This window comes from Crocodylus siamensis, chromosome 1, assembly GCF_052110815.1.
Source record: "Crocodylus siamensis isolate JL-2025a chromosome 1, ASM5211081v1, whole genome shotgun sequence".
In the NCBI taxonomy this organism is placed as follows: domain Eukaryota; kingdom Metazoa; phylum Chordata; order Crocodylia; family Crocodylidae; genus Crocodylus; species Crocodylus siamensis.
In genome coordinates this window covers 83,606,395-83,618,662 of record NC_143395.1, presented here as the reverse complement: position 1 = coordinate 83,618,662, position 12,268 = coordinate 83,606,395, and positions in this window count along the sequence as shown.

Genomic DNA, 12,268 nt, shown 5'->3' with positions numbered 1-12,268 from the left:
TGCAGCCACAGTTACAGCAATACCCATAGGTAGCCTCTACATTGGTGCTGAGTCTGCTCTGATGCACTGGAATTCCAGTACTTCAGAGCAGACTCAATTAATCGAGTTTGTTGGAGCATGGCAATTGCTGCACTCTAGCAGTTTCCTGAGTCTGGTGTATCAGCATCCCCGCACTTAAAAATGGCAGCAGGGGCACTTGAACTAAAGCTCATTAAATGAGCTTTAGATCAAGTGCTGCCACTACCATTTTTAATCGCAGGGATCCTGATACAGGAGACACAGCAGCACTTTAATTAGAGTGGCTCTCAGAGCCTCTTTAATTAATCTGCTGCCCCTCCTGCCCCCAGAGCATGTGTAAAAGTGTCCATAGCCATTTTAACCACAATAAGAGGGAAGTCAGATGGATCTTCTATTCCAGTTTCTTGATCAAGATGCTAGGGACTTGCAAGTAGATGGGATGCTGCAGCTTACACTTGGGTGGAACATATTTCATCAAAATGGGACTGGAGGAGGACTTTTAGGTATTTCTGGTAACCTTTGAAAGGTAGTAGCTACCACCATTATATTTGTTTTTCTAGTGTTATAGAAGCCCTTATAGAATAGGACTCTAATGTGATAGGGCCTGTAAAAACACAGAATAAGAGGGCATTCCCTGATCCAAAGCACTTACAAGCTCAATGTAGGACAAAGGACAAGAGGTTTATCGGCTTAAGGCAGAAGTGCAAAGAAATAATTAGATGGGGCACAGACAGAAGTGCAGCTCCCCACTGTAACTCAGAACTCTTTGCAGGAAGCATTCTGAGTGACAAAGATCCCCCAGACCAAACAGAAGTTCACTGTTGGTTCCAAGGGGAGAAGAATCTAGCTGTTGGTTGCCATCCTGTAGCTGGTTTCTACTAGAAACAGCCCCTACTCTTTCTTATCCTGTGCTGTTTTCAAAATGGGAGGGGTAAAGGGAGCAGAGTTAGCTCATTCTAGGGGTACCCCACCTTGGTGAGGGGCTCCAATATACCCACCCTTCACCAAGGGCTGAAAAAACCCCAGACCAATCCCCTTTAGCTCCCTTTGCCCCCTCCCATTCTGAGAACAGCAACAGGCTGGGAGGCAGTGCGGACAAGTTAGAGAAGATGTTATGTTTTGAAATGTCTTCGTCAGGGTTCAGATTTTCACCCAATTTTTGACTGGTTTGCAGCTATACATTTGTGTTTGGTAATGGCTATAGGCCATTTTCTACAGCCAGCTTAGACAAAAAATGGCACTTCTCTGCACCCATGATGTTTATGAGTAGTTGTCTGAATGCAGGAGTGGCCCAGCTGATGTCAGAATCATAGTTAAAAACCCCAGAAGTTTTAACTGAGAGCTAGAAAGAGGACAGAGATGTAGAAGTTTACAGGGTACAATTTCCAAGTATGGGAGCGTCTGAACCCTTAAGTGGAGAACGGAAGCTAGTTCAAGGCAGGAATTAACCATTTGTTACTTAAAGAGAAATGATAGGTAGGAAAGGCTGTATGGTAAATTATCTTAAAGCAACTGGCCACAGGATATAGGGAGCATCAAGATTGCCATAACTGACAGCTGCAAATTAGCATGACACATCTTTGCTATGCTATGCTCTGGATTTGGTGGGTATTGAAAGCAAAAATCTTGGATCATTTGTGTATCATTAGGAAGGATATTGTTGCTGTTTGGAGCAAGAACACTTTGTCTTGGATTCTTGGCCAAGACAGAAAATGGTAAGGTGCTAATGTTAAATAACCTGGAAAGGGTTAGGTGTGTCTTTCCCAGTTCAAGTAGGAATGGGAAATGCTCTATAGACAGTGTATATAAAAATAGCTCTATTAAAAAACCTCTTTTCATTATTTCCAATATTGTCTCACCATTCATGGGAGCTGCCTGACTTAAATGGAAATTATTACATGATTTTTTTTAAAGATGAAAACTGCACTGTTTATTTAGGTTCCTAAAAGCACGTTACCCTTTCCCTTTCTCCTTCTCCTTCCCCCTATATTTGAAAACCTGGTCTAATATTAAAAGAATCAAGATCAACACCACTGGAAAAAAACCTGAATTTACAAAACAGGTTTAGTAGACCCTACCAGAGGCAGTTTAAAAGTCTCTTTATACTAAGTTTGCCTGGTTAATGGTGTCTTTCTGTGGAACAGAGTACAAACCACATCTGTAAAGTCTGTTGCAAACTATAAAAAGATCAAATGAAGCTTGCCTGCCTTTGCAAGGGATGAATCACAACTGAAATACTTCGCAAGTAGTTGCCTTTGGGGTAGCTTGTGAATGTCTCTTTCTGAAACAGACAACTACTAGAAAGCAAAAGGGATGCTAACCATCAGTATTCACAGAAGACTTAATAAAAATGGTGCTGTCATAAATTATCCCATAATTATATGCACTAGACTTGAATAGAACTGGAGAAAATTCCTGGGTGAGCTGCTTCCAGGGAAAAAAAAATATTTGGAGCTAAAACTCCTAAGGAATTTGTTTGTATACATGCAGAATTTACACAATTCTCACATTTCACCCTCAAACTCAAGAATCACATTAATAGTTTTAATATTGAAAAAATATTTGATAATAATGGATATAATCTCATAAAAGTAAAACAGTGGGCATATCTACATGTACATTTGATGTGGGACCAGTTTACTTGTGAATAACCTATTCCATGCTCCTGCCTCCCCCATGCTTAGCAACCACCTGCCCAGCCCCACCGTGCCATCCCAGGGCCATCACCTCTATGCAGCTTCTGCCTGGACCCCATATCAGGGATGCCAATGATAGGATCCAGGATACCATCCTCACCCTCCCAGGCCTCCAGCAATGCCACCTCTGGGCACACTGGGACAGCCAGTACACATCATCCAGCACATCTAGGCTGATGAGCAGTGCCTGGAGGCATTCTGCATAACCTGAGCCACCTTCCTGAACCTCTTGGAGTATCTTCAACCACATCTGGAGTGGCAGGACACCACCATATGGCCACCCTGGCCCACAGAAATCTTGTTTTCCATTTCCCTGCTGAAGCTAGCTATTCTAGCTGGCCTGGAGTCGCCAGGTGGTGGCAGGGTTCAATGCCCTGGGATTCCTCCACTGCACTGGGGCCCTGGATGGGGCCCTCATGCCTGTCACCTGTCCACTCCACAGCAACCACCTCTACTACAGCTGGAGGGGCTTTCACTCCATTCTGCTCCAGGACATCACTGACCACTGTGGCACCTTAACCAACATGAACCCTGGCTGAGTGGACAGTACCTATGACAACAACATCTTTAATTCCACCCTGCCAACCCTGGTACAAAGCAGACATTTTGTGTTGGGGGCACTGGACTTTCAGCTGGGTGCCATGGTGGTCCCACCTCTCTTTATTCAGGCCCCTGCCTACCTGCTCCTGCCCTGGCTCATGCAGCCCTACACTAGCCAACTGGACCCCCACAATACCAACTCCACCAGGTGCCTGGGCTGGACCTATACCCTGGTGGAATGCACCTTCCTCTGCCTCAAGGGGTGCTGGTGCACCCTCACCACCCTTCTCAAGTTTCCGGAGGACAAGATCCTCCAGGTCATCATCACAGCTTGTTGCATGTCATAGTGTAGCAATACATACATGAGTCCCAGGGAGAGGTCTTTCGTGAAGCCTGGGCAGAGGAAGCACATAGGGCAGAGGACGCCTGGCAGCAGTGCAGGACTAGGAGCTGGGGCAGGAGAGGATCCCAGTCCCAGAGCCCTGGATCTGAGCACAGGCTGCCCCTCTAGTGAAGGGGCTGACCAGGAGCAAATTTGCTCCTGTTTTGACATCTATATGTGTGTTACTGCACAGTAAGTACTCATAAATCATGAGGTTTACTGCACTGTAAGTGTGTGCACATGTAGATGTGCACTCTTGATACACAGGAAACTATGCTACTGTGCAGTAAATGTCTCGTGTAGATGTACCCTGAGTCTCTTAGTGGCCAGACTATTATCCCACCACAGTGAAACCTACTCAGAAACTTGCATCTCTCTGCCAATCTTTCATTTCTTTCATATGCAACATTTTTTTCAATGACTAAGAGGTAGCCATGGTAATTGATTTAGACATAAGCCTTTTTTACCCAGTTTTTTCACTTATTTGTGAACATAAAGTTATATAGCTTCGCATGAATATTTGAGGAGCGTTTTCTCCTCCCCCCCTTATGAATTTATGCAAATATATGGATTTAAGATTATCAACCTTGGCATGCATATGACCAGTTATGGTAAAAGCACTAACCAACTATTTTACATTCATACACAGAATCAGGGAAAGCAAAATAGACAGCTAGTAGGCAATAAATTTGGTTTATAACTGTTTATCTTTCAACAACAGGAAGGAATCTATTCTTTCAAAAAAAATCTGGATCCATGAACTTTCTTGTGCTGAATAAGATTTCAGTGTCCTTAAAATTACAGCTGATCTTTTGCAAATGTCTCTCATACCCACCCAAAAACATTCTACAGAATTTAGCTCCCCCATTAATTTACTTAGGAGTGACCCCCAAGATATAAATGCTAATTTTCATAGATTTCATAGGTATTAGAGCTGGAAGGGTCCTTGAAGATCATCAAGTCCAGGCCCCTGCCCCAGTTTTAGCCAATCAGAGAATAGAAAATCTATCTTACTACTTACAACCAGTCACATAGTTTTAACACTGAGTTCACAATACCCTAAAAAGCATTCAGTAAAAATAATTCATAAAGCTCTCAGGTAAATTGGTTCTTCATAAACTTTGTCTGACAAGCAATTTATGAATAACAAACACATGCATAAAATCATGATTGATTTGCAGACAGAAAAAAGGACAAACTGTAATCTAATAGATAGCAGTGGATAGTTTCCCATCACCAATTCTAGCAAGCTCCTGACTTCCATTTAAAACCCCCTACATCTGCAAGTACTGAAATAGAGCACTTTCCCTGTTTTCCATGGTTTAAGTTCAGTTTACATATCTCAGGGTACGTGCAGGCAATACACTTAGATCGACCTAACTAGGGTTAGGATGATTTAAGTGCCAATTTGAGGAGGTGATTTAAGTTAGATTGGAAATGGGTTAACCTGATCTGACAAATATCTGTATGTGTTTGGAGCACAGGCCCGAGGTTTGGAAAGCCCAGATGCTCCTCTATGCTCTTCCTAACCACCCCCCAACACTGACCAGGATATTTTTAGCCCCTAGTATTCCCGCCTCTGGAACCACCAACCCCCCTACCTCAAACCACCAGCCTCACCCCAATTGTACCAGCCCCCTCCCCCTCCCCCCAATCCTGACCAGTTCTTTCCCCTGAGTTATTTAAATTGGATTCTCACATGGCTTCTGATGCTGGGATATGTGCACACAAGAGGACCGGATCTATTATCACATGGCTAAAGCAAGATGTGTGATGATAGATCAAGTATTATGAATGTGTGCATATACCCTTATATTTCTTAACAGTAAAAAAAAATCACTGTGTTTTTTGTTTAAATTTGGACTGAGAATCAACAGTTTCAGTCGATGTTGTCACCCTTTCCTGAAAGATCAAGAGCCATAACAAGCAGCATTGCTAAAGGAAGATTAAAAGACATCCTAGCAATAGAGAGAATTTAAAAGATTAAAAGCTAAATAGAATCAGATGGCCTGTTAAAAAGGTTAAAAAAAAGGCAGAAAACATACATCAGAACTATGACAACAAAGATACAGATGAAGGCATTGGCAGGGCTTAAATGAAAATAAAGGTGAATGAGTCTTCTGCAGCTAAAGAACAAAGAAAAATGTCAACAAAGAAGAAAAGAAGGATCAAAGGAAATAAAATTACATATATGAGACTTACAGCTCAAACTTATCAAAATAAGAACCTCAGGTTCTGATGGCTGTATTAGATTATATATGAAAAATATCAAACAAAAAATAGTTTCTCCAGTTTTGAAAAGCATACTGGGAAAAAGCCTGTCATGATGGAAATTTTTGTGTCAACTGCTACCACAACAGATGTTGTTTAAGCTAGATGTAATATAGGTATCTCAGCAATTAAGAAACTGAGATCTCTTAAATTATAACTTGTTGGAAATATTAATATCACACTACCAAATTTAGCAAGATGCAAAAGACCCTACATAAACTTTGTTTTTTATATATATAAAATAATTAACTAATGATATAATCTAGAGTATTTTCATGATAGCTTTCTATATTTGTTCACAGCATGTGGTAATTTACACACACTGCATACTATCTAAATGAATGACATTTTAAAGACTTGGTGCTAACAATTCCAATATATTAAAGGAAACAAATTGTTGTTAAGAGATACTGGGCATTTCTACATGTGTCCCCAAGTGCGTACTGTGCAGCAAGTACTAAATGACTGCTCAGTACCCACTGGTACTGCATAGTTCTAGCAGTGCACGCTTATTTTTAGATGCTATGTCATCGTAATGAAAAAGTGACAAGCTACAGTGATGTGGCTTATCACTATGGTGACATAGCATCAGCATCACAGTTTGTACCCTCCAACGCTACATCATTGTAACAACGAGTTACATCACCATAGCTCGTCACTATGGTGACAGAGCATCTTGTATAAATGTGCCCACTGACAGAAGGATAATTCAATTCAATTTTGATTTAGCTAACATGAGCAAATTGAGAATATATGGGAAGGAGATGACTTCTGAATTGGACTCTTTTGAATTTCCTGGGAGTGAGGAACACCTTGGCAAAATACAAAAATTACCTGCATGTATGAAACATATTGCACCATAACACCCCAATGAAAACATTAGCTTCTTTTTATATAATAAGTGCAGGAACATTTCTATGAAAAACATGTTTGGCAAGACCAATGCCTAGTGCTAGTCATGGAATGAAACCTTCTTGTAAAAATTTAGTATTTTTGTAATTAATATTTCTTGTGCACCTTTGCCTGTTTAGAATTAGCTCTATGATAAAATTTTATTCCCATTTACCAGTCATCTTATACTTTATAGATTTCATAGATTTCATAGACATCAGGGCTTGAAGGGACCTCAGGAAATCATCGAGTCCAGCCCCCTGCCCAAAGGGCAGTAAGTCAGCTGGGGTCATAGGATCCCAGCAAGATAAGCATCCAATTTGCTCTTAAAGGTGTTCAATGTAGGTGCTTAACCACCTCCAATGGCAGACTGTTCCAGATCTTGGGGGCTCGGACAGTAAAGAAATTCTTCCTTATGTCCAGCCTGAAATGGTCTTGCAGAAGTTTATGACCGTTCGACCTAGTCATCCCTTGGGGTGCTCTGGTGAACAAACGTTCCCCCAGATCCTGGTGGTCACCCCTGATAAACTTATAGGTGGCCATCAGATCACCCCTGAGCCTATGCTTTTCCAGGCTAAAGACTCCCATGGCTCTCAGCCTGTCATCGTAAGATCTGTTTTCCTGACCTCTGATCATGTGCGTGGCTCTCCTCTGGACTCTCTCTAGCTTCTCCACATCCTTTTTGAATTGTGGAGCCCAAAACTGGATGCAGTACTCCAGCTGCGGCCTCACCAAGGCCGAGTACAAGGGGAGAATGACGTCCTGGGATTTCCTCGAGAAGCATCTATGGATGCAAGCCAGCATTTTGGTCGCTTTACTAGCCTCAGCATCGCATTGCTCATGTTCATCTTGTTGTCAATGATGACGCCCAAGTCCCTTTCTTCTGTAGTGCTATCCAACGTAGCACTGCCGAGCCTATAAGGAAGCTGCAGGTTTTTCCTCCCAAGGTGAAGAACCTTACATTTTTTGGTGTTAAACACCATGAGGTTCTCGTCTGCCCATTTGCTGAGCTTGTCCGGGTCAGCCTGGATCACCCGCCTATCTTCTGGCATGGATGCTTTACCTCAAAGTTTGGTGTCATCGGCGAACTTGGCCAGTCCACTCTTGACACCAATGTCCACATCATTAATGAAGATGTTGAACAGTATGGGTCCAAGGATAGAGCCTTGAGGGACCCCACTGGTCACAGGGCACCACGATGAGTGACTGCCATCAGTTACAACCCTCTGGGTCCGACCATGGAGCCAGTTTCCTAGCCAGCAGATCGTGGTGGAGCCAAGGCCACAACTGGGCAGTTTGGCCAAGAGGTGATCATGGGATACCAGATCAAAAGCTTTTTTGAAGTCAAGATATATGACATCAATCTCTTCTCCCTCGTCCAGGTGATAGGTCACCTGGTCATAGAAGGAAATGAGATTGGTCAAACAAGACCTACCCGCAACAAACCCGTGCTGGCTATCCCTTAGAATATTAGCCTGGGCCAGTCCATCAAGGATGGCCTCCTTAATAAACTTTTCTAAGCTCTTCCCCAGGGTAGAAGTCAGGCTAACGGGCCTGTAGGTAGCCGGATCCACTCTCCTCCCTTTCTTGAAAATCGGCACCACATTGGCCTTCTTCCAGTCTTCGGGCACTACACCAGAGTGCCAGGAGTTTTCAAAGATCCGTGCCAGGGGCTGGGCTATGACGCTCGCCAGCTCCTTGAGTACCCAGGGGTGCAGATTGTCAGGGCCGGCTGACTTGAAGGTATCCAGCTTGTCAAGATGTTCCTTCATGAGGTCAGCATTTATGGAGGGTAGGGGATCCCCATCACCCAGATCTCCCTGTCCCATAGCAGGCATGGGCATCCCGTGTGACTGATGAAAGACTGACACAAAGTACCTATTTAATAGGTTGGCTTTTTCCTGGGCATCAGCTGTCAGTTGCCCCATCTGGTTTAGCAGGGGTCCAACATTGCCCTTGCTTTTCCTCCGGCTCCCCACATATCTGAAAAAGGACTTTTTGTTGTCCTTGATGCTTGAAGCTAGTTGGAGTTCAGTTGCAGCCTTGGGTTTCCTGGTTTGCTCCCTGCAGGACTGGACCAGCGCAGAATAATCCTCCTTGGAGGTGAATCCCATCCTCCATTCTTTGTAGGCTTTCCTTTTTAGCCGCAGGAGGTCCGCTAGGTCTCTGGAGAGCCAGGAGGGCTGCTGTGCCTTCTTGCTGCCTTTCCTCTGTGTTGGAATAGATTTAGCTTGTGCACTGAGGATCGCTTCCTTGAGAAGCAACCACTCTTCTTGAACTCCCATCTCCCTGGGGTCATGGTCCCTGAGGGCCTGGCCGACAAGCCTCTTGAGCTTGTTAAAGTCGGCTTTTCTGAAGTCAAGGACTCCTGTGTTGCTGACTGACTTGCCAGCTTTACGGCGGATGGTGAAGGTGATCAGCTCGTGGTCGCTGTCACCCAGCTTCCCATCGATCACTAGGTCGCCGATTAGGTCGTCCACTGTAGCCAGTACCAGGTCGAGCAGCGCTTTGCGTCTCGTTGGCCCATAGACTTCTTGAGTCAGGTAGAGGTCATCCACACACGAGAGAAAGCTTTGCGACCGCTCGGATTTTGCTGAGTGATCTTCCCACAAGATGTCTGGGTAATTGAAGTTACCCATGACAAGCAAGGTCCTGGAGCAAGCAGCCTCAGTCAGTTCCTGGGCGAACTCCTGGTGAAGCTCAGGACTTTGAGTGGGAGGTCTGTAGTAGACTCCCACTGTTGTGTCCCCTGTGCCATATTCCCCACAAATTTTTACCCAGAGGGTCTCTAGCTGTCCATGCCGGTCGCCAACATCAGCTTGCAGGGACATGTAGCTTTCCTTCACATAGAGAGCTACACCCCCGTCCCTTTTGTCAACACGATCCCTCCTGTACAGGGTATAGCCCTCTATACCCGTGGTCTAGTCATGGGTGGAGTCCTACCAGGGTCTGTTATTGTTTATGGAGTCTTAGTATTGATTCATTTTTCTGCAATTGATTGGATACCATTGTCACTGGCAATAATTCCTGGCATTTAAATAATATTTCTTATTGCTAATGACTTTTTTTTAGATATCCCCTAATCATTAGTATGATGAATCCAACAGCAGGTTAAAAAAAATCACAAGTAGGAGCACATTTACGAGTCCTATCGTGGCTACTAATAGTTTCAAATCTTGGACTAAGGAGCCACATCCAGATGACCATAACTGTGAAGTATGTGGTGTCACAGACATATCTGTAGCACCACATGCTGCAAATTCAGTTGTTTTCCATGCTGCAAGGGAGCAGCATGATGGGATAGGAGGGAGGGGGATGATCCCTGAATATCCAGGGATCAAAAAAAAAATCTGCGCAAAAAAAGAGGAGAGCAGTGCATGTCACTCAAAATTGGAGCCTGGCTAGCAAGAGCCACACTCAGGCTGCCAGCCAGGCTTCAAGCAGCTGGATCGCTGCTGCTGCTGCAGTCCCAGGAGGCCCCCAGGACCCTAGGTAAGGCATCTGGGGGCAGCCCAAAGCCCATTGGGCCACCCCAATGTTCTCAGCCTTCTATACCCACCCAGGGTAACTTTCCCTGTGCTAGAAGACACATGGCACAGGCATTCCCCTAGGACAACTAGCAGCGTCACATCACCGCTAGTTGTCCTGCAGGGAACCAAACATCCATATTTGCATGGACCTGGACAGGGACATTAACTGAACTCTTGCTAGAGCAGTAGCATACTCCTTGCCTTAATGTTATTATTAGTTATTTGAGTAATTTGCATTAAGTGAATAACTATATCAGATCTAGATGAATACTCTTAAGACTGCATAAAATGCAGTCAAACCTGCTCCAACTGAGATTTGTGACATTTTGGCAGGAGATGGACCAGGCCCACCAGTATGAGGTTTTTATTATGATTTTTAACTATATTGGTAAGCATAACATTTTGCTTAAAATTTATCTAAACGTAGGAGCATTTAATAAGAATACCTTTTTTTTCATATTTGGGTAAGGTCCTGTGTTTTTGTTTGCTTTTCTTCCAATCCAGATTTGAGCAACAGGTTAATTTGAAAACAAAATTAACCAACCATCCCTTCCCTCAGAGGAAGAATAGCTCTGTTCAGGTCCATTAGTGTCAAGAGGTAGGAGTTGATTAAATTGTTAAATACAAAAGAATGTTGTAAGTTTTCATTATAGAAGAAAAGGAGAGATGCTCTGTTTTTCTGTGCAAAAATCTTGGTATGTACATTCATTAGAAATATGACCATAAACATAGCTAAAATATACCCTAACAGAAATTTTGAAAGAAACTGTATTTGCCAGATCATCCATAATCAAATTATTCTTTGTTTTGTTATTGGTTTCCTAGAAGTTTCATATGGAATTAGTGCTGTATGGAAACAAGCTAAGGTCTCAGCCCCAAAGAGTCTTAGGCCACATACAGACATTACACTTAGGCCGGTTTAACTGAATGTTAATTACCTAAACCCATAACCATACAGAAGACTGGCACAGTAGACAAGTCTAAAAAATGATGCACGTGATCTAAGATGAACCTGGTGCAAGGTATACTGAATTCAGTTAGATTTAGGTTAGACTAGTGCACTGAACTTCTGTAATGTTTCTTAGTGTATACCTCTGTGTTTTACCTGGAAATCCTGTCATGAATCATGTCTACACGACCCTCCTACTCCTGCTCAGCTCATATCAACTCCCAGATGTAAAGTTATATAACCATTTCAGAGTGATTCTCAGCATGTCAATAAGCCCACCTGAGAAAGAGAAGCCAAGAGTGGCACAACAGTGCTCCAGTGTGGAGGCCATGTAAACATGTAGTCACACACAAAGACCCTTGTTGGGGGGGGAGGAGGGGAGTAGATAATGGACAATAGTTATCAAACCATCTTTCCCTATAGAAACATATTTGTGTTGGTGGGATCCAAGCTTATACTCTTGAAGAGGAAACAGGACTGGCTGGGAAGATACTGATTTTGTCATATGTAGTGGAGAAATTTTGAGGATCAAAGTTAGTTTGGATCATATTAAACATTCAGTCATGGAAGGGCATCCAAAAAAGAGGTCAGAGAGATAGGCCATGCTGGACATTAGATAGAGAGGAAGAGATCAGAATATAAGAGAAGTTTGAGATAATTTGGGTAAATGTCACTGTAATTAGTTATGCAACAGTTCAGCTAAGGAAAGGTATTAGAGGGAGAGAAGCTGAAGCAGAAGTAGAAGCATCCCGAACAATGGGTTATAAGATACATAAAAAGATTCTGAAGTAATCACCTACAATAGTAGGGGTAAGAAAAAGATAAAACAAGATCAGAAAACCAAGAGCGGATAAGATATTGACAAGGAAAACACCACGACTCCATGGAGAGTACCAATCAATCCAGAAGGATGAGCTTGGAGTAAGACCTGATATTTGGCCAAAAAAGTCCTTTGAGATGCTGGTGAGAACAGTAGTTTGTTGTTGGGGAA